The sequence below is a fragment of the Nomascus leucogenys genome, chromosome 10, assembly GCF_006542625.1.
Source record: "Nomascus leucogenys isolate Asia chromosome 10, Asia_NLE_v1, whole genome shotgun sequence".
Taxonomy (NCBI): domain Eukaryota; kingdom Metazoa; phylum Chordata; class Mammalia; order Primates; family Hylobatidae; genus Nomascus; species Nomascus leucogenys.
Genome location: NC_044390.1, coordinates 76,811,637 through 76,830,350, shown reverse-complemented (window position 1 = coordinate 76,830,350; position 18,714 = coordinate 76,811,637). Strand labels below are relative to the sequence as shown.

Genomic DNA, 18,714 nt, shown 5'->3' with positions numbered 1-18,714 from the left:
CTGGAACCCCTGGGCTGATGTGTCCTGAGGGTGGCTGCAATGGCTTTGCTCCTTATGTTACCTGCATGGTCCCCGGGTACCTGAGTTTTCCACCCTGGAGAAGGAGTGGGACTTTGGAGTTGGAATGGCCAAGGCGTCCTGGGCAGCCATGTGACCTGTCAGTACCTGGCTGTCTGAGCCTCTTTTTTCACCTGTAACCCCACTGCCTTGCCCTGGGAGGACTGAATGGAGATGGCAGAGTTTTCAGGAGCATAGTAGGGGTTTGGTTAGTCTTAGAGATGGAACGGGAGCTCCCTGCTCTGTGGGCGTCCCGCACTTGACTCCATCCTTGGATGTGTTGCCCTGTCACTGACCTGTTTGTGTCTGTCTCTCCTGCTAGGTGGGAACCAGGTCTCTGAGGACTGGACCAGATCTTTGGTTCCAACTTCACTGAACGCCTACCACGTGCCACACTGTGCATGAAGAGATGGGAGATTGGTGAAAAGGGCTTGGGTGGGGCTCTGGAGGTGAGCAGGTACCGGACCCTTAGCCCTGCAGAGAAGGCACACGTGTGGGTGCGTTGAATGTGTGTGTGCTGGGGCAAGGGACGGTGAGGGTACACCCGGCAGATGCCCCAGTCTGAGCAAAGGCACAGAGGAAGGTACGGCCTGGCAGGTGTAAGCTCATCCCAGGTGGCTGGAATATGCTGCAGGAGGCCCAAGTGGCCTTTGAGAGCATCCTGCATGGCTCTGCTCTCCCACGGGGCTGGGTTCGTATAAAAGGGACTCCGTGTCTACAGTGGACTGCTACCGACTAGGCAAAGTGGGGATTAGGAAGAGACTAAGGGCTGGGCCTCACCAGAAGCCACAATCCCCGTGTTGTCTCTTTGGGACTCTGGGACCCCTGATTAGTCACCTTAGCTCCCTGATCCTCACATTGCTTACATATAAAGTGGGCTGTGGCAGGGACCCAGTGGGACAGTCCCTGGTGCATGCTTATGCTCCTGGGAGAGACTTCAACACCCACCACCCACCCACTGCTGTAGCTCATATTCTCCCCCTCTCAGGAGGCAGCAGGAATGCTGGGAAACCCCAGCCTACGCTTGTGTGGCCCGAGTGTGCTTAGGTACCAAGCTCAGCACTTTACCCAGGTCCTGGCACTACATCCTCCCCCAGTGCCCCTGGGGCGGGTTCTCTTTCATTTCCATTTCTCAGTTAAGGAGATCGAGGCGCAGAGCGGGCTGAACAGGTATGGTAGCCCTCAACAGGGCCCTGGGCTTGTTCATGAATGCCCTGCAGCTGCTAGCCCAGAGTCCTGCCACGATTGAGGGATGGAATGTCCCTCAGGGAACAGAGACACCTGAAGACTTCCTGCTGGTTTCCACCCAGGACTTTGGTGGTGGGGTACACCTGGAGGCCCAGTCCCCAGCACCTATCTCTGCTCTTCCCCTAGCCCCCCCCGGGGAACAAGCACCCTGAGCTGCAAACCTGGACCCCAGGGCATGACACAAAGGGCAACTCCACAGACAGAGAAAGCTTTGGAGTTGGCCATATCCCCACCCCATGACCATGTGCCAGCGTGGCAAGATGCCTGTCCTCTGTGAACCTCAGTGTCTTCATCTGAAACATGAGACTACCGCCCCTTGCCTGAAGGGTGGGTGGAGTGTTCGGCTCAGGGCTGGCACACAGCAGGCCCACAGCAAACCATGTTACATGTTAATGGCTGCCTGTGGCTCCTCTAGCAGCCAAGGACCCCCAGGTAACAAGAGGAAGACACAAAATAGCCAGAGAAGGAGGCAGAGCTGATGATGACAGGCTTCCTGGCCGGTCCCCGGAGGTGTCGGCCAAACCTCTGTGGAGGGCTCAGGTCTCCATAGTCACACGGGATGGCAGCTGGCAGCACCCCCTCCCCCTCCAAGAGGCACACAAAAGGGCCTCTATTCCCGCTCTGAGCATTTGTCCCTGGCCGGCCAGGCTGCACCGCCCTCTCTCCACTCTGCTGGCCGCCCGGCCCGGCTCAAGCTCACACAAAGGCCAGTGTGTCCCAGCCTGGCCTCAGAAGACCCCGACTACAGAGAGCTGGAGAGCTCAAAAGGGCCCTGGGGAGGGCATGTAAGGTGTGGCAGGGCCGCGTCCAGTCTCTACAGGGAGGGAGCTAGGAAGGCACAAGAGACTTGGGAACGAGGAACCTGGGCAGGAGCCGGCTACAGCATCCCCATCTCCCAGCCCAGCCGCCTTGGGTCAGCTTGGACCTCTGCTTCCTCATCTGTACAAGGGGGACCATGACGACAGCACACCCAACTTTTTGGACTGTCAGAGGTCTCGTGAGACAACATGGGGCCTAGTGCGCAACCACACCCAGCACCTCAGAGCCAGGTGCAAGGCAAGGGTGGATGGGGGTTGGCGGGAGTCCCCTGGGGCCTGGCCAGGCATGTTCTCAGCATCTCCCTCCTCAGTCCTGCCCTGGAAGCCAGGCGGACCCAGGCCCCGAGGGAACGGGGAACGGCACCTGCTTCTAGACTACTCCATTCTCACCCTCCACCCGGCAAGGTCCGCATCCTGTTGGTGCTGACCATCAGGCCAGGCCTGAGCCCCCCTGCTGCTCCTGACCATCTCCAGGCAGTGGGCAGACAGCAGCCACTGTTTACCAAACACCTACTGCGTGCTGGGACCTGTAGACATCACATCTTCTTTCAGCCCTGTGGCTGCCCAGAGTGGGTGCGGGAGGACGGTACAATGGTTACAGGCTCCGCAGCCAGTGATCCGGGGCCAAATCCTGGCTCCACCACTTCCTGCTGTGGGACTCTGGCCCTCACACTCTGCTAAGAGGGGCAGCTCACTCTCACAGGGTCTGTGCAGCAACCAAATGGGAAAACAAAACCAAACCATGATGTCCCAGGGCCCCAGCAGGCTTGAAATCCTGACCGCTGGGCTGTTACCCTCAACTCACAGATGAGGAAAACTGAGGCCCCATGCTTGGCGTGCAGGAGGTGGACCATAAACCTGATGAGTCATTCTAGGAGAGGGAATAGGGATTTGAAACCAAGTCTGGTGGACTCTGAACCCCTTTTCTACTTGAAGGTTTTGCCAACTTTTTTTTTTAAGCCATTTTTTCTTGTTTCCCAGCTTAGCTTGTGGGTCACGCAGCCTACAGAGAACGCGGCAGGAGGCCCAGGCCAGCAGCCTGACCCATCTCCCTGGCTGACCCCCAGGAACCCTCACCCTGCCACACAAAGTCCCCCTTTCTCCCTCCCACCAGCTCAGGGCGGCCAAATGAACAGCAGAATACCAAGTAATTAAGCCGGCGCACACCATCCCGGCGCCCGGGAACACTGTGGAGTTTCCCTTTTATGTTTATAGCAATTGTATGAAAATGTGCAACATGGAGCAGCACCAGCTGACAAATGAGACGAAACAGACAGGATTCCGGGCCGGCTTTTTTCCGGGCCTGATTGGCATTAATTGTGAGCGTTTACAAAGCACAACTCGGCGCCTGACATTTGCTTCAAGCGAACGTTTCCTTCTAATAGTTTTAATGATTACAATGGGAGCTGGTGATCACTACAGGTGGGGAATGGGAATGGGCTGCCTGGTGCCTGGCCTGGTCTCACCTGGGTCCCAGGAAATGGGGATGTTTCCTGGGTCCCACTTTCCCCTGCTACCTGCTGCAAGAGGGCTGTGCAAGGTTCCCAGCCTTGGACACTGGATCCCCCGCTCGGGGCCCGGCTGCTGGCACACACAGTTGGTAAGGCGCATGGGGAACCCACAGGGTGCAGACCCAGGGGAGGGAGGGGGAGGGAGGGGGAGGGAGAGAGAGGGAGAGAGAGAAGAGGGAAGAGCAAGCAGGACTTGGCTGGCCTGGCTCTGAGGCTGGAGTACCTCGGTGACCTCGGGTGAGTACCTTTGCCTCTCTGAGCCTCAGTTTACTCATCTGTGAGAAGGACCATAGAACTCACTGCGCAGGGTCTAGTGAGGATTCAGGGAGGGCCTAGCACAGCACACAGTATATCTGTAAAATGGGGGTAGGAAGTGCCCCACAAATGCTGGCTGCTATTTTCTTGCTGTGTAACCTTGGCCAAGCTCCTTCCCAGCTCTGGGCTGGACTCTCCTCACCTGAGGGGCAGGGACTTGGCCAGCTGAAGTTGCTCAGCCCAGGGTTCCAGTCCCAGCTCTGGCCTCTTATCAGCTGCATGGCCTTGGGAGACACCCTCAATCTCTCCAAGCCTCAGTTTCCCCCACCTGTAGAATGGAGTTCATCATTCCCATAGATCGCAGGGTGGTTTCCGGATGGCAACAAGAAAGGGAGTAAAAATCCTGAATTCCTGGCAAGCTAAGTGCCTGTGTCCCATTTCCTCTCCGGAAAGCCCTCCAAATACTTCCCTCATGCATTCCTTCACTCACTCGTTCATTCATTCATTCAACATTGGGTGTCTCGATTAGAAACTTGGGAAGACATTAGTGTGCAAAGCAAAGGACCCTCACCCCCACCTCATAAGGGATGAGAGATGACAAGCAGAGAAGCACTTTACGTCCAGCACTCCCATTTTACAGAGGAAGAAACTGAGGCACAGAGAGGGAGGACCGACAGTCTGAAGTGACCCAGCTGCGATGGGATGGCATGAGAATCGAACCCTGGCAGGTTGCTTCAGGTGAGTCCTCTCAGAAGCTCACGCAGGTCCCGGGGGGAAGCCTCACCTGAGGGCCTGAGGAGGGTGGGCTGCTGGTGCCCAATGTCCTTTACATCTTGGGTGGCATTCATTTGCAGAGCCAGGCTGGGCACCAGGGCAAGAGGCACCACTGGGAAGAAGGGAGTCTGTGAGGCCTTGTCAGCCCCAGCCTCCTGGAGTTGCATTTCTTGGGTAGAAAGGGGACAGGAGGCGCCTCGTCCTTGGGGCCCTGTGACACGGCTCTTTCACGTTTCCATGGACACTGTGCAGTGCCCACTCCACACCAAGGCCTGTCTCACAGGCCATGCACAGTGCCAGCCAGGTAGCTGGAGAGGGCCAGGACCTGGTACTTGAACCATGGCACGGCATGTGCCAAGGCCCAGAGCTGCGAGAGATCTCAGTGGGTTCAGGAGCTGCCAGCAGTTTGCTGAGGCTGTCACAGCCTCTCTGCAGTCAGATCTCAACTTCTGAGTGGGTCCCCTGGGATCCTCTCACCTCTGCCCTATCTGGCCTTGCCAGGACCACCCTGCAGGAAGCCCCCGGGAATGGGTCCCAGCTCTGTGCTTGGTGCCAGCCAGAAAAACCTTGGCAATTGTTTCTTTTGTAGTTTGTGGGGTGGGGAGAAAAAAAGGGGGATTTTTTTTTTTCTCTTTGCATATGGTGGCACAGATGGGCCCATGATCCGTAAAAACTGTTTGCAATTAAACTCCCACTTTGCATGGCTGGATTTGTCAGTTGTCTGAACCGGGAGTGGGGAGTTCTGCACTGACAGGAAGACAGGATGAGGGACAGGGCGGGGCAAGATTCAGGAGGAGGGGCGGAGGCCCAGGAACCTGCTCTGGGCTTGGGGCCCAGGCCGATGCGGCGCCACAGCAGCCCTGCCAGCTCCCTCTCTGGGCACCCCCCAGCCTTCGCCAGGAGTGGGAGCACAGCCAGGCAGCTGGGGTGGGGCTTGGCAGGGCTTCCCTGCCCAGTAGGGACTTGGCCAGTGCTGGGTGCCCTGACTGCGGGGCTAATGATGGTGGAGAGAAAGGAGCTAATCACCAGTCTGCCCCTGCCAGGGACTGGGCCTGGGACCCAGGACAGGAGAAGGGTGGCTGGGTGGGGTGGGCCATAATGGGGGTTTAGTGGGCAAAGTGCAATGGCAGGTTCAAGACTGAGGTGCCAGAACCTCTGGCCTAGTTGGCAGAAAGAATCTACAGTGGTGCCAAGAAGGGATGCCAAGGGCCAAAACTGGCTCCTTCCTCATCCCCAGGGAAACCGGCCTGGCCTCCTTATGTCCCTTTGAACGCAGGTAGGGAAATCAAGGCAAATACTGAGAATATCTCAAGGACCTGTGCTTCTGCTGCCCAACCAATGGGCTGTCTGCATTTGGGAACCTTTTTAGAGGGCTTCCAGAATAGAGGCTAGGGGCCTGCACCCCGGGCTCAAAATGCCAGCTTGCCACCCCTGCTGCTACCCTGGGATGCTTGCATGTTTGGGTTAACAAATGCATCATTTGGCTTTGGGAAATCCTGAGATCACTAATAATTGTTCCCTGATGAAAAGAAATAAGGCCCTGATACCCCCTTCCCCCTGCTTCCTCCAAGCTGGGAAAGAAAAGTCATAAAAATAGCTTGTTATCTCACCTATTGAGGCTCCGACTGGATGTTACTGCTAATTGGGTATAACATCCTTGTCTTGTTCTCTCAGAAGCTAAATCAAGAAAGCGCCACTGCTGTGAACTAATTATATCTCCGGCCTGCAGCCTGCAGCTTGTCTCTCCCTTTATTGAGTTAAAAAATGGTCACGAACCTTCATCTTTCATCCCCCCAAGCGCTGGGCCCACACTGCCCGCCAGGCGTGGCTCGAAAGGTGCAGACAGCCCAGCAGGAAGGTCTAGGAGGGGTCCTGGGGACAGGCAACAGGGTAGGGGAGTGGTGAAAGAGAAGCCCTGTCCCAGGTACCTGCCTGGCCCCCTCTCCTGCCCCTCACTGCCAGGCCTGGTGTTCAACCCTGCCTGGAGAGGGGGACTCTGGTCTCTCCCCTCCTTGCAGCTGGTCCCCTGGGGATGTCAGGAGCATTTCAGTCCAGGGAGTCTTCATTCATTTATTCATTCAATCAGTACTTCTTGGATGTCTACCTACTGTGCACTAGGCACTGTTCTAGGCCAAAGCTTCTAGTAGACTGAAGGTAGCCCCCCAAGTAACCTCACCCGGGGTTCACAGAGCTGTTGAGTAAGTACTCTTAGACGGGACCTCACTGTTACTCTGCTGAAAGAGCTGCCAGAGTTCCCTACTATGGGAAGGCAAAGTCCAAACATCAAGGCCAGCCCTGGCTCCTTCCACAGTCCTCTCTCCCCACATTCTAGCCACATCTGGCTACACACTGCTCCCTTAGGAAACACTCTCACCTGTCTACCTCTGAGCTGCTTCTCATGCTGTTCCCTCCACCCGGAAGTTCACCCTTCCTGGTCTACCCGTCAGAAGCCCACCAGCCTTTAAAGCCTCCAAAAAAATGACATCTTTTCTGGGAGGGCTCCCCTGTCTGCCTGCCACCCACAGCCCTGTCCCAGGCTATGAACTTTGAGACCTGGGTCTGAATGCCAGCTTGACCACCCAACAAGTGCATGAACCTACTCTGCTTAGCTGAGCCAAGCCTCAGTTCCCTCATCTCTAAAATGGGTTAAGAATTCTCCCTGGAGATGCAGGGAGGCTTGCTGCAGGTGTTCTGCAGAATGATGAATGAGAGAGTGCCCAGGAAGGACCTAGCTCTCAGGAAGAACTCAACACATGCTGTTATCATCATCCAGACTGTCAGTGCTCGGAATCTGCACGGATGAACATAAGTGGGAGTTAGAAGAGGGTAACAGACCCTCCCACCTAAAAGGCTTTTGTGGCTTAAGAACAACCCGAATACACAGAGATCCCCTAGAATCCCTCGCTGTCCCCCCTGGTCCTCTGAGCCACATGGCGATGGGCCAGAGGCACCCTGAGCTCATTGAGGCCAGGCAGGCAACTGGTTTCAGCTCACAGGCCCTGCTGATTGATTGGCGCTGCCTGCCCAGAGCCCTGGAAGGAACCCAAGGTCAGGGGAAGAACTCAGCAGGGGAAGAGGGCAGCAATTGATTGGCAATGTCTGCCAAGGGCACAGCGGTGTAAGGCAAGCCAGGCCTGCCACAGATTTGCCATCCTTGACATTTATGAAGGACGCGGCTGAGTCTGGGTTGGGAGGGGTGGGGGAAGGTGACCTGCTGAAGGTCGTGAAGCTCATAAAGGAGACAGCTGGCCCAGAACAGGGTCCCCTCGGCCCCTGCCCGAGGATCCTACCATGCCCAGTACCCTTACAGGTAGGGAGGAGGCAAAAGCTTGTGTGGATAATGAAGGGGGTTCTGTGGGCCTGCCATGTGGCCCAGGGCTGCTGCTTTACATCACCAAGGCTAAGTTTCTTCATTCGAATGACAGGGATAAAAACACCCTTCAGAGAGGGATATGAGGATTAAATGAGAGAACAAAATGCCAAAGTAGGAAGCTCAGTCTGGCACACAGCAGATACCAGCGTCCTGTGATTCTCTAATAGGCGAAAGTATTCAATTACAAGTGCCACCTCCTCCAGGGAGCCCTCCCTGGCTACTCCAGCCAGAAGTAATTGTTTCCACCTCTGATTTCCTTTGAGAGACTGGTGGTGGCCCAGGGCAGGGCCCATGTCTGGCTTGTTCACTGCTGTGCCCCCCTGCCCCTGGCACAGTGCCCACATACTGTGAATTCCTCAATTGTGGCGATTAACCCACATGCACTTGTTGGGTGGCTGAGGGGGCGCGCTTGAGGCCTCTCCCTTGGTACACACCACCTTTCAAGGCAACTGGGGCTTGTTCATCTTCATGTCCCCAGCACCTGGCAGGGAGCCTGGCCTGGAGCAGTGAAGCTCTCTGAATGAATGGATGGATAAAGAGCAAAAATAGCAGTTCCTGTTTACTGCCCATTGGCCTTTGGTTACTGCCAAACCTCACAGCTGCCCTCTAAGGTGGTCCCTTGGCCCATCACAGATGAAGAGACGGAGATCTGCAGATGCCGAGGGGCAGGGCCAAGCCCTGCATTCAGGCCTGGGGACTTCATGCCGGGAGGCCCTGCCACCTCTGTCTCCCCCAGTGCCAAGCTCAGGCCTGGACTCTGTGAGGCAGCTGCCTGTGCCCTGGCAGCGAATCCTGGAGCAGACAGCTGGTGGCTGGACCTCCCTCCTCCTCCAAGGGAGGCCCCCCTCCCCACAGACTCTGGGTCATTAAGTTCTGCGTCATTAAGTCCCCATCCCTGGGAGCCTGTTCACAGCCAGTCTCGGCCTCACCCCCTGACCTCCCAGGCCTTTGTCCCCTGTGCCCTCTGCACAATAGCAGGGGCTCCCAGGGCCCCAAACAGCTGCTGTGGCTGGGATGCTGGCTTGCTGTGGGGCCAGGACTGGCCCAGGCCTGTGCTCAAGCCCAGCCCACCCAGCTCTGAGGGGCTCAGCTAAGCCCCCCGCAAGCACTCTGCACATGCAAGCTCACCCCACCCACAAGCCCATGAGAAAGCTGTTGAGACTCTCCTAAGAGGAAACTCAGGCACAGAGGGGTAAAATGATTTCTCTGAGGACACAGCCAGTGAGAGTGCAGGCGCTCTCTCTCACTGGGTTTCAGCCCAGGTCTGTGACTCCCAAGCTCTCTGCTGGCCTCTAAGGTACCAGGATCTGAGCTGGCCCCTGCCTCTCAGATGCTTTCACTGGCTTCCCTCTTCCTCAGGGCCTCACAGCAACCCTTAGAGCTCAGTACCCGATGCCCGCTGCACACCCTCCTAGTTTATCTCCCTTTCACCTCCATCATCTTAATAAGCTCCCCCTGCCCTTCCTGGTCATGCTCCTGGGTCTCCAAACTCCCTCTGCCAGAGACACCCCCATTTACTCCATGCTGGGCAGAGCCACTCAGTCCTCAGGGCACAGAGCACAGACCCCTTGGTCAGGAAGCCCTCCAGGACCAGCTGCAGGTTTTCCCTCCTCCAGCCCTGCTCTGGCCCTGTCTAGAATTCAAGTTAACTGCAGACTCATCTTACTCCCTCTAGAGGCTGTGAGCCCTCTGATTCCTTATCACTTGGCCACTGGGACAGGGGGGACAGGGTGTCCTCGCTCGGTCTTTACCTAATGCCTGGCTTTACCGAATGGAACCACGAGTGGGTGGGAAGAGGAGTGGGAAGCTGGAACCCCACCTCTGCCTTCCCATCTCTGGCTGCCAATGAACCTCATACTTCTGCCACTCCCTGGCTGTGTGACCTCGGGAAGCAAAGTATAATAGCTTCTCTGGGCCCCTGCTTCTCAGCAAAATGGGGGTGGTACCAGCACGTGCATTTCTTAGGGTTATGATGTAAACTCTGGAAGGTACTAGTCTGGTGACCTGTATCCAGGCATGATTACATGATTCCTGACTGTGGCCACTGGAGTGGCCAGGGCATGAGTTTGGGGTCAGAGAGACCCAGATGGTGGCTGCACATTGGCTGTGTGGTCTGGGCAGGTCGCCCCTTCCCCAGGGTCTCCGTTTCCCCATCTCTGAAGTGGCACTAACTCTGCCCACAGGAATGCAAGCCCTCCATCACAGAGACCCCATCTTTTGTTTGATGCATGCAGTAGGTACTCAGATATTTCTCAACTAAGCAATCAGGGGTCCAGGTGGAAGGAATCCATCCCTCTTCCCAGCCTCCACCCTTTCCAGAATCTCCCTCCCTACACCCAGCCCGTGCAGACTAAAATAGTCATTAGGCAGATTTCAAAAGATGTCAGTAGCTTATAATTATAGTCGACATCCTTCTGAGATAAAAGTGATTACCTTGGATGCAAATCACTTAGCAACCAATCAGGGCGGCGGGCGGCGCCCGCGGAGGTGACCGGCCGGCACCGCAGCCCTCCTCCCGCGGCCCGCAACGCACAGGCAGAGAAAGCGCACAATAGCTCTTGACACGCAAATGGGTTAACACAATAAAGGCAGCTCCGGCCGCTGCTGGGGTAGAGCAGCAATTCCCGGCCCGTGGGAGGTAATAAAGCGGCCCTTTTGTGCGCGCCTCCTCGTTCTCACCCCCCGCCCCAAGCCCAGAGGAATCGCCGCCTGATTGAATTACGGTTCATGAATATGAGCTGCTTCGCTGCCTTCCTCCGGTTGGTGAGGGATGGGAAGGCAGAGGGAGCTGGAGGGAGGTTGGGGAGGGACCCCCGGCCAAGTCCCAGCCCCCGCAGAAGCTCAGAAAAGAGCCACGAGTGCTCATCATGTGGGTGGGTGGGGGCCTCAGTGGACAGAGAAGCCCCTGGCAGAGATAGCTGGTAGAGTTCCGGCCTCTCCCTGCAAATGGGGTCTTCAACCTTTAGCTCCAAGGGACTGAGTCTTTCAAGCCTCCGTTCTGAGGAGGAGGTAACAGTAGCCATGACAACATGCGTTTGAGTGCTTACTGTATACTGTGTGCTGTGCTAGGTCCTCCTTGAATCCTCACCAGATCCTGCGCAGTGAGTGCTATGGTCCTTCTCACAGATGAGTAAACTGAGGCTCAGAGAGGCAAAGGTACTCACCCGAGGTCACAAAGCCTGCAAGCGGCGGGCTGAGAGTACGATCCAGGCCCAACCCACGCCAGAGATGGGCACCTAATCAGGAGCCACTGCCCATCACCAGGGTGCCTCAAGTTTCTCGTCAAGGGGGTTCAGCAGCCCAGCCCAGTTCCGGTTTAGTCCAGAGCAGCCCTAAACCTCAGAAGGGACAGGGGATGGACGAGCTTACAGTAATTAGATAAGTGAGAAGGATTAGTGGGGGTGGGGGTGGGGCCAACCTTGAGAGAGGAGACTGCCCCCAGAACCGAGGTGTCCTCTTCCACGCTTACGGGAAGGGATGTCGGGTTACTGTCCTTGTCAAGGGAGATCACTGGATCTTCTGCCCTGCTTAAACCTTCCCCATCCACCTAAGGCTCCAGGACATAGCCACCCATGGCTGCCCCTTTCCCCATCAGGCATGAGGGCCCACACACATCACTGGCTGCTCCAGGGGCACTCCGGCCACCCAGAACAGTCTTCTCACTCCTGTCTGGCACATTCCTATTTGTCCTCTTCGTGACTCACGTGGCACCTCTCCTCTAGGGCTTTTTGACCCTCATGCTGGGTCAGGAACCTCATCTACTAGTTTGCCCTTGCTCCGTCTACATCCCAAGAAGGTCCCTGGGGCGGCCAGGGGCAGCCTCACTGCCTCCCTCCAAGCAAGCCCAGAAGGGCAGGTGACAAGGAGCGAGTTTCAAGCTACACCTTCTTTCCCCTAGTGCTGGAGAAAGGAGTCCTGGGGGTGAGGGGACCAGAGAGACCACAAGGCCGGGCGGAAGTTGTTACGCTACTTAACACTGACCTGTAGGTCACAGGAAGAGAGGATTCAAATCTGCCTTTTGGTGTGGACAAAGCATCTTGGTGGGGCCAGACTCCCCCTCCATGGCTAATAGCCTCTGATGCCTGCAGGGACCCCTGTCCAATAAGTAGGGGTGTCCCCCAACCCCATGGGAGGAGGTGGTAAGACACAAGGACTCTGGAGCCAGGAGGGCAATTCAGGGCCAAACCTCTGCAGCTGCCTGGCTGATCACCTGTAGCCCATCACTTCCTCTGTTTAAGCCTCAGTTTCTTTATCTATAAAATGGGCCACAGCGTATGAGCCACTCCAAGGAGTAACTGAGATCGTGTAAAACGCCTGGCATATAGGGAGATGCTGAGAAAGCTGGCACTCCCTCCTGCTCATCGTCTGGCACGCTGATTGCCAAGCCCGGGGAGATGAGGGAAGGGAACAGAAGGAATTGCCCAATTCTGACAGCCTTTCCCTCTGCCTTGGCTGTGGAAGTGTAAATACTCGGCGGAGGGCCTCCAACTGCCTGTGTTTGTGAATCTCTGGCGCGCACTCCGAGTTTGTTTCTAAACTGGGAAGCTTCGAGAGGCAGCGCAAACAGCCCTTCTGCCCACCTCTCCCGGCTCTCCCCCAATCTGCTGTTGCTCCTCTGTCCTTGGAAGCTTGTGTGTTTAACGACACCATTTCAGCTGGAAATACCATCTCCCTGCCAAGCCCCCCAAAGCAGCTCCACCGATATTTATTGACCTGTTAATCTAGCTAGAGAGCTTGGTAGAAGAGCAGGGAAAATGCTTGCTGCAGAGACTGGGGCCTGGCTTCTCCTAATGACCCGAACACATACTTTCTCTGCTCTTACTCCACCCCACGCTGCTGAAGCAATGACACAGTTTTCGAACCTTTTCCTAGAAATGTGATCACAGCAGTTTCACCAGCACCCGACACTGGCAATAATTGCTGGAAGGGACCTAAACGAATCCCAGAGCCAGCAGCAGGATGCTGGCTGGGGGTTCTCTGGGCCTTTGCAGGGAAGAGGGCCGGTGCTGGGGTGTGTGTCGGTTGGGGGGTGCCCTGACAGAGACACAGTTTATTCAGACCTCGGCACTGATGGGCCTCACTTGCCCGCCATTCACTTAAGCAGCCTCACAATATGCTCCTTGCAATCCTCTTAAACACCAGAAGGAGCAGGGGGCAATCAGGAGTTCCAGGCTGGCCAAGGCCCCTCACCTTGGGGTAGAACAGCACGGGGAGCCCCTGGACTAGGGGGTGCAGCAGGCAGCAGCTCCTCTGCACCTTCCTTGGCGGGGGGAGGGGCACCCACATTTTCCCCAGCAGAAGTAGCCTGTTGGAGGGCCGGAGGCCCACATCTCTCTGGGGACCCTGGGAACTTCAGCCTGCCGGCTGGGTACATGGGGTTCAGGGAGGTCTCTTCTACAGCATCTCTTTTCAAAACAAAAAGTTGCTCTGTCTGGGAGGCCTGAGCCCCCAGGCACTGCCAGGCTACATGGGCAAAGCTCTGAACACCTGTCCTTGGGGGGAGGAGCATCAACAGGGACAGCTGGCACTGCCTCCCTCCCCCACCTTATGGGGCGCTAAGGATTTAGGTCAGAGGACTGCAATGGTAGGGGTGGGGGGAGTCTGCCTTCACCCCTCCACTACCCAAAGGCATCCAGCCCCGCCCCTTGTTACCACGACCCCACCCCCTCCGGCCTTGGGTCAAGTGGCGTTGCCATGGCAACCCCGGTGACATCAGAGGCTAAGCCTTGACGTCATGTCGTGCCCCCACTGGGGAACCTACCGTCCCTGCGAGTTATTTGTGGGAACGTGGTTTGAACGAGGGCTCTAAGGTTTAGCCCCATGGGGCACAAACCTCAAACGTGGCCACCTGCGTTTCTGGAACCCCAAACTCCCCTCTGAGGTGATTTCCCTTGAAGATCTCAGAGGCTGCTGGGGAGACCCTCAACGTTTTCCCATCCTGGGTGCCCCCCACCCCCAGCCCTTCCAAGACACTGGAGTTCCCGGGGAATTTTCGGATGACAGAGCCGCTACCTTTGTTAGCTTTACGGGTGGGGTGACCTTTCCTCTCTGGCAACCAACCCGCCCAGGGCCCCGCGGAATCCGAATGGGCCCCCCAACCTCCACTCCCATCGGCTGGCCCGTCTGAACAAGTTGTGTTTGAAGACAGGAAAGGGGCGGACAACGGTTATCGCTGCTTCAGGACCCCCAACAGCCTAGGATCCCTTCTGTCCAATCCCGGCTGCCCGGACGCCAGGGGGTGCCCCCAGCTCCAGCGCAGAACCCCGCCCCGCACAACTCACCGGATCAGCCAGGCCGTCGAAGGGCACCAGGTCTCAGCTACCACGACGCTCCGCTCGGCGGGTCGCAGCCATGCAGGAGTGGCAGAAGCTGCCTGAGGAAGCCCCCCTTGGGGGCCGATGCCTCTCTCCGGGTGGGAAGGGGCGCTGTCGGTGAGGGCTATCCTGGCGCCGGCCTGCGCCGTCCGAAGTCGGGGGGGGGGGGAAGGGAGGTCTCCGCTCAGCGGGAGTCACGCCCGCCCCGGACGGGGGCCGCGCGGGCGCTCAGGCGACGCATCCTCGCCGGGGCCCGTGATCGCCACGTCCGGCGGGCGGCGCTGCGCCTCCCCTCGGGGCCCCGCTCAAGGCTGCAGCTCGGCCCGCGCCGCTCCCAGGGCGCCCTCTCCGCCCGCGCTGGGAGCCCGGCGGCCGCGGCCCCTTTCGCCAGCCCCAGCTGCAGCCTGTCTTTGTTGCTTCCTCTCGCTCGCCCGCCCGCCCGCGGCTTGCAGCCCCCGGGTTCGCCCCGAGGTGGGGGGATTTTCTCCTCCGGGGGTTGCACGCACCCGCAGCGGCCCCGGCTCCTCGCCGGACATACACCGGCCCCTGCAGGTTGCAAAGAACAGCGGCGAGAATGCACCGGCCCCTCCTCCTCCTGCTTTGAGCCCCGGGTGTGGGGGGAGGGGAAGCCGGCGAGCAGCGGCGGCGGCGGCGGCAGCGGGCGACGCAAGCTCGGATGCAGCCTCGGGGGCCTCGGCGCTGAGAAACAGCCGAACCCAGTGGCGCAGGGCGAACACGGGGACGGCCCGTGGGACTGTGCACCGGGTGTGCGAGCTCGCAAGCCGCAGCAGAGGCCGCGCGCGCTGGGCTCTCACGCGCCCATGGCCCCGGGCGGCGCGCCGGGGCTCCCGGGGCCGCAGCCTCGCGCCGTCTGGCGCGCGCCGGCGCCTTGCCTGGTCTCAGGCCCGGGTGCCGCGCGCCGCGCCCCGCAGGCGGCGGGCCCGGCTGTCCGCCTCCCCCGGCCGGCGCGCGCAGCCTTTCCGCGGAGCCGCCGGCCAGGCAGTCCTGCCCGCTGCTCCGCTCCGGCCCGACTGCCAGGCGCGAGCGCCGGCAGCAGCCCCCGCGTCTTGTCCGCCGCCCGCCCCCCGCGGCCCAGCCCAATCAGCGGCGGCTGAGAGGCGGTTACCAGGGTGACGCGGCGCCGCGTCTTGCGGGGGGCGGAGCCGGGGGCCGCCACGCGTGCTTTTCGCGGCAAAATTCAAAGGCCGGCAGGGCGGCTCTCCAACCTCCTCCCCCAAGCAGGGACGAGGCGGAACCTGCCTCGCGAGAACTGCAACTCCCGGCATGCTGCGCGCCGGCGCCGGGTGAAGGGGCCCCGACTGGGGGCGCAGGGCATGCTGGTTTTTGTAGTCCCTTTGTCGAGGAACTAGGGGTGGCAAAACCAGTGTCACTTATTGATCACACATTTGGGACAAGGCACTGTATAAGTGCATTATCGGCATTATTTCATTCAATCTTGGCAACAACCAACCTTATGAGGAATTTGTTAAAAATAACAACTGTAGCTAATACTTATGTAGCAAAGTAATCCTCACAACACCGTGTGAGTGGGTATTATTATCACCCCCATTTTACAGATGAGAAAACTGATACGGTAGGTACTATTATTATACTTCCAACTTACGGAGGAAACTGAGGTTAGGAGATGTGAAGTGACACGGTCCTGTATGTTTTTTGTCCTAAGGCTTATTTTTGGCAGCGATGTGCTTTTGGCATCACTGTTGTGATCTGCGGAGCGCTAACTATTATAACCCAGCACAGCGCTGAGCAATTTGTAAGCTACACCTTCTAGACGTACCCCACGTCCACAAGAGACAGGCACTAGCCTACTCCCTTACTTAATAGATAGGGAAACTGAGGCAGAGTTTCACATCAACCTGGGGTTCAAATATGAATCTATCAAACTATACTGTGCTTTGCCTTTTACTTTTAAAGAAGCTTCCTGGGTTCTCACAGCCCACGGGCGGCCCGTCTAGCAGTCTCATTTACAGATGGGGAAATTGAGTCCTGGGTGGGGCAGTTCCCTCAGTTGCCATGTGTCCATCACATAGCAATGTAGGAAGCCAGCTTTCTGGGACAATAACAAAGATCCCCACAGAAATGCAGAGCAGCAGCCAGACCCCCCCACCCCTCAGACTATGCCCGTGTGATACCTGGAGTCCCACCGAAACTGGGTGGGATTGCAGTCCTGCCCTTGCTGGTTGTCGGTCTTGGCCATTTACCTTCACGGGTCTGCGCCTCAGTTTCTTGTCTGTGAAATGGGGGGCATCATAATTCCTACCTTACAGGGTAGATTTGAGGGCAAAATGAATTCTTGCATGTAAAGGACTCAAAACACACATTAAGTGCTCAATAAATGCCCGCTGTACTCACCCGGGCTGGAGGGCTTTGGAGACCCTGGGGAGTGTATCCAGCGGACGGGCTGATTATATACGGGCCCTAGCCTACTTCCAGGAGCCAACCCACCCCGCCGGGAGAGGCGCCCGCGGCGGACCTCCAGGGCCGGCCCAAGTAGGCCACCCGCCGCCTTATCTAGGGCAAGAGCTGGCCCTGTTTCAGGCCTCTGAGCGGCTGCTCCGCGCGCCGTTCCCAGCAGCTCTGCTCTATTTCTCCGCGGCCGCCCCCATCTCCTCCCCTTCCCTCCCCAGGTTGAAGGTGGGGGTGGGGATTTACTTGGAAATGTGATACGCCGCCAGCTGCTTCCCGCTGGGGCCAGCAGCCAGGGCTGCGAGCACGTCAGGGAGGGCGGCCGGGGCGACTGGATGAGTGGACCCAGGGTGTGGACAGGTGGGGAGACCAGACTTCACCTGAGGACAGGGAGAGGGATAGTAACAACTAAACCCTGGGAAGTGAGAGAGATCGCGAAGAGAAGGCAGCAGGTCGCACCACAGCCTGTCCAAAGTTTGGGATTTTTTTCACTGTAGGTCACCATGACTTCACACCTACTGTGTGTCAGGCATGTGCTCACTGCTATTTATGTCACATAACTCCTTTTACCCTGGCAGAAACCCTGTAAGGTGTATACGATCACTACGCACATCCTACAGCAGAGGAAGGCCACGTGACTTACCCAAGGTCACACAAGTGACAGAACCAAAGTCCAGAGCCCTGACCTTGATTTATTGCACCTTGTGGCAGCCACTGTTTGACCATGTGCAACCTTGAGGGGAGTTTCTTCTCTTCTCTGGACCTCAGTTTCCCCTGCCATGAAATGGAGGGTAAGACCCAAACCCCAGCCCTACCAATCAGACTCTCCTTGGTGGGACAGCAGTTCCCAAAGCTCCTATGTGGCTCCCGATACAGCCAGGGCTGACAACCCCAGGTCGAGAAGATCTCAAAAGACCCCTCCATCTCTGAAGCTCTATGAGTCCGTGATGTGCTCGTGGTGGAATTTCCGACAGCAGCAGTCTTGCCTGTCACTCCTCTCCAGGCAGGTGAATGCCCCATAAGATGCTCTGCCCCACTCCCCACACTCCCAGTGCCCCCCTCCCCCATATGCCCATCTCCCTGAGATCAGACCCTCGTGCCTTTGCTCTTGGTCGACTCCAATAACTGCATTATGTGATCGGAGACAGTGTCAAGATGGATTTGCCACGGTCCATAAAACCACCAGGCAGGCCAGCCCTGGAACACTGGCTCTGGCCAGGGGTCCAAGAGGCCCTGAGGGGGCAGGGGACAGAGGGCATCTCATCTCTCACTGTTCTTGTTTGCCTCCCACACACCAACCTTGCTGAAATATCTACATATCCTTGCACGTGCCTCTCTCACCTCCAGGCCATTGCTTATGCTGTCCCTTCTACCTAGAATGCCCTCCCTCCAGGTAGCTAACTCTTGCACCATCTTCAGAGTTCAGCCAAAGTGCTGCCTCCTCCAGGAAGCCTTCCCTGACTACCCTGCTCCAGGCTGGAGCACTTCCCCCTTCACAGATGTGTCCAGTGTGTGTTATAATGGCCCACTTGTTTGTCAGACTTCCCACTGTCCTGAGGGCTTTTCCAGGGCAAAGGCTGCATTCAGACGGTTTTATTCCTAGCATAGGCCTGACATAGAGTCAGCACTCAATGAAGGTCTGTTGACTTAATCTCTGAATCACTGAATGAATGTGGCCCAAGTTTTTGTTTTGTTTTGTTTTCATGTAGAGGGGAAGAATGAAGAGGAGAAGGGAGTGGAGTCAGGCTGACTGGGCTACTAGCCATATGACTCAGCCTCTCTGTGCCTCAGTTTCCCCCATCTTTGAAATGGGATTAATTGCCATTTCAATTAATCAAGGCATCACTCAAGGGGCCTGGAGCCTGGAACTTTTGTTCCCACCCTCCCACGTATGTAAGGTTAGTCTTGCTCTCTGTTTTTTCTGTTTGTTTGTTTGT

The 18,714-nt window shown here is 57.4% G+C and overlaps 1 protein-coding gene across 1 annotated transcript in view; it reads right to left on the bottom strand.

Annotated features, from left to right (window-relative positions):
- The window catches only part of FAM222A (family with sequence similarity 222 member A), a 57,045-nt gene extending 41,662 nt beyond the window's left edge, over window positions 1-15,383 (bottom strand). The window contains exon 1 of the mRNA XM_030821351.1: window positions 14,318-15,383. The gene's annotated coding sequence lies outside the window, so the exon portion shown is untranslated. The remainder of the gene's footprint in view (window positions 1-14,317) is intronic.
- Between the last annotated feature and the right edge of the window lie 3,331 nt (window positions 15,384-18,714).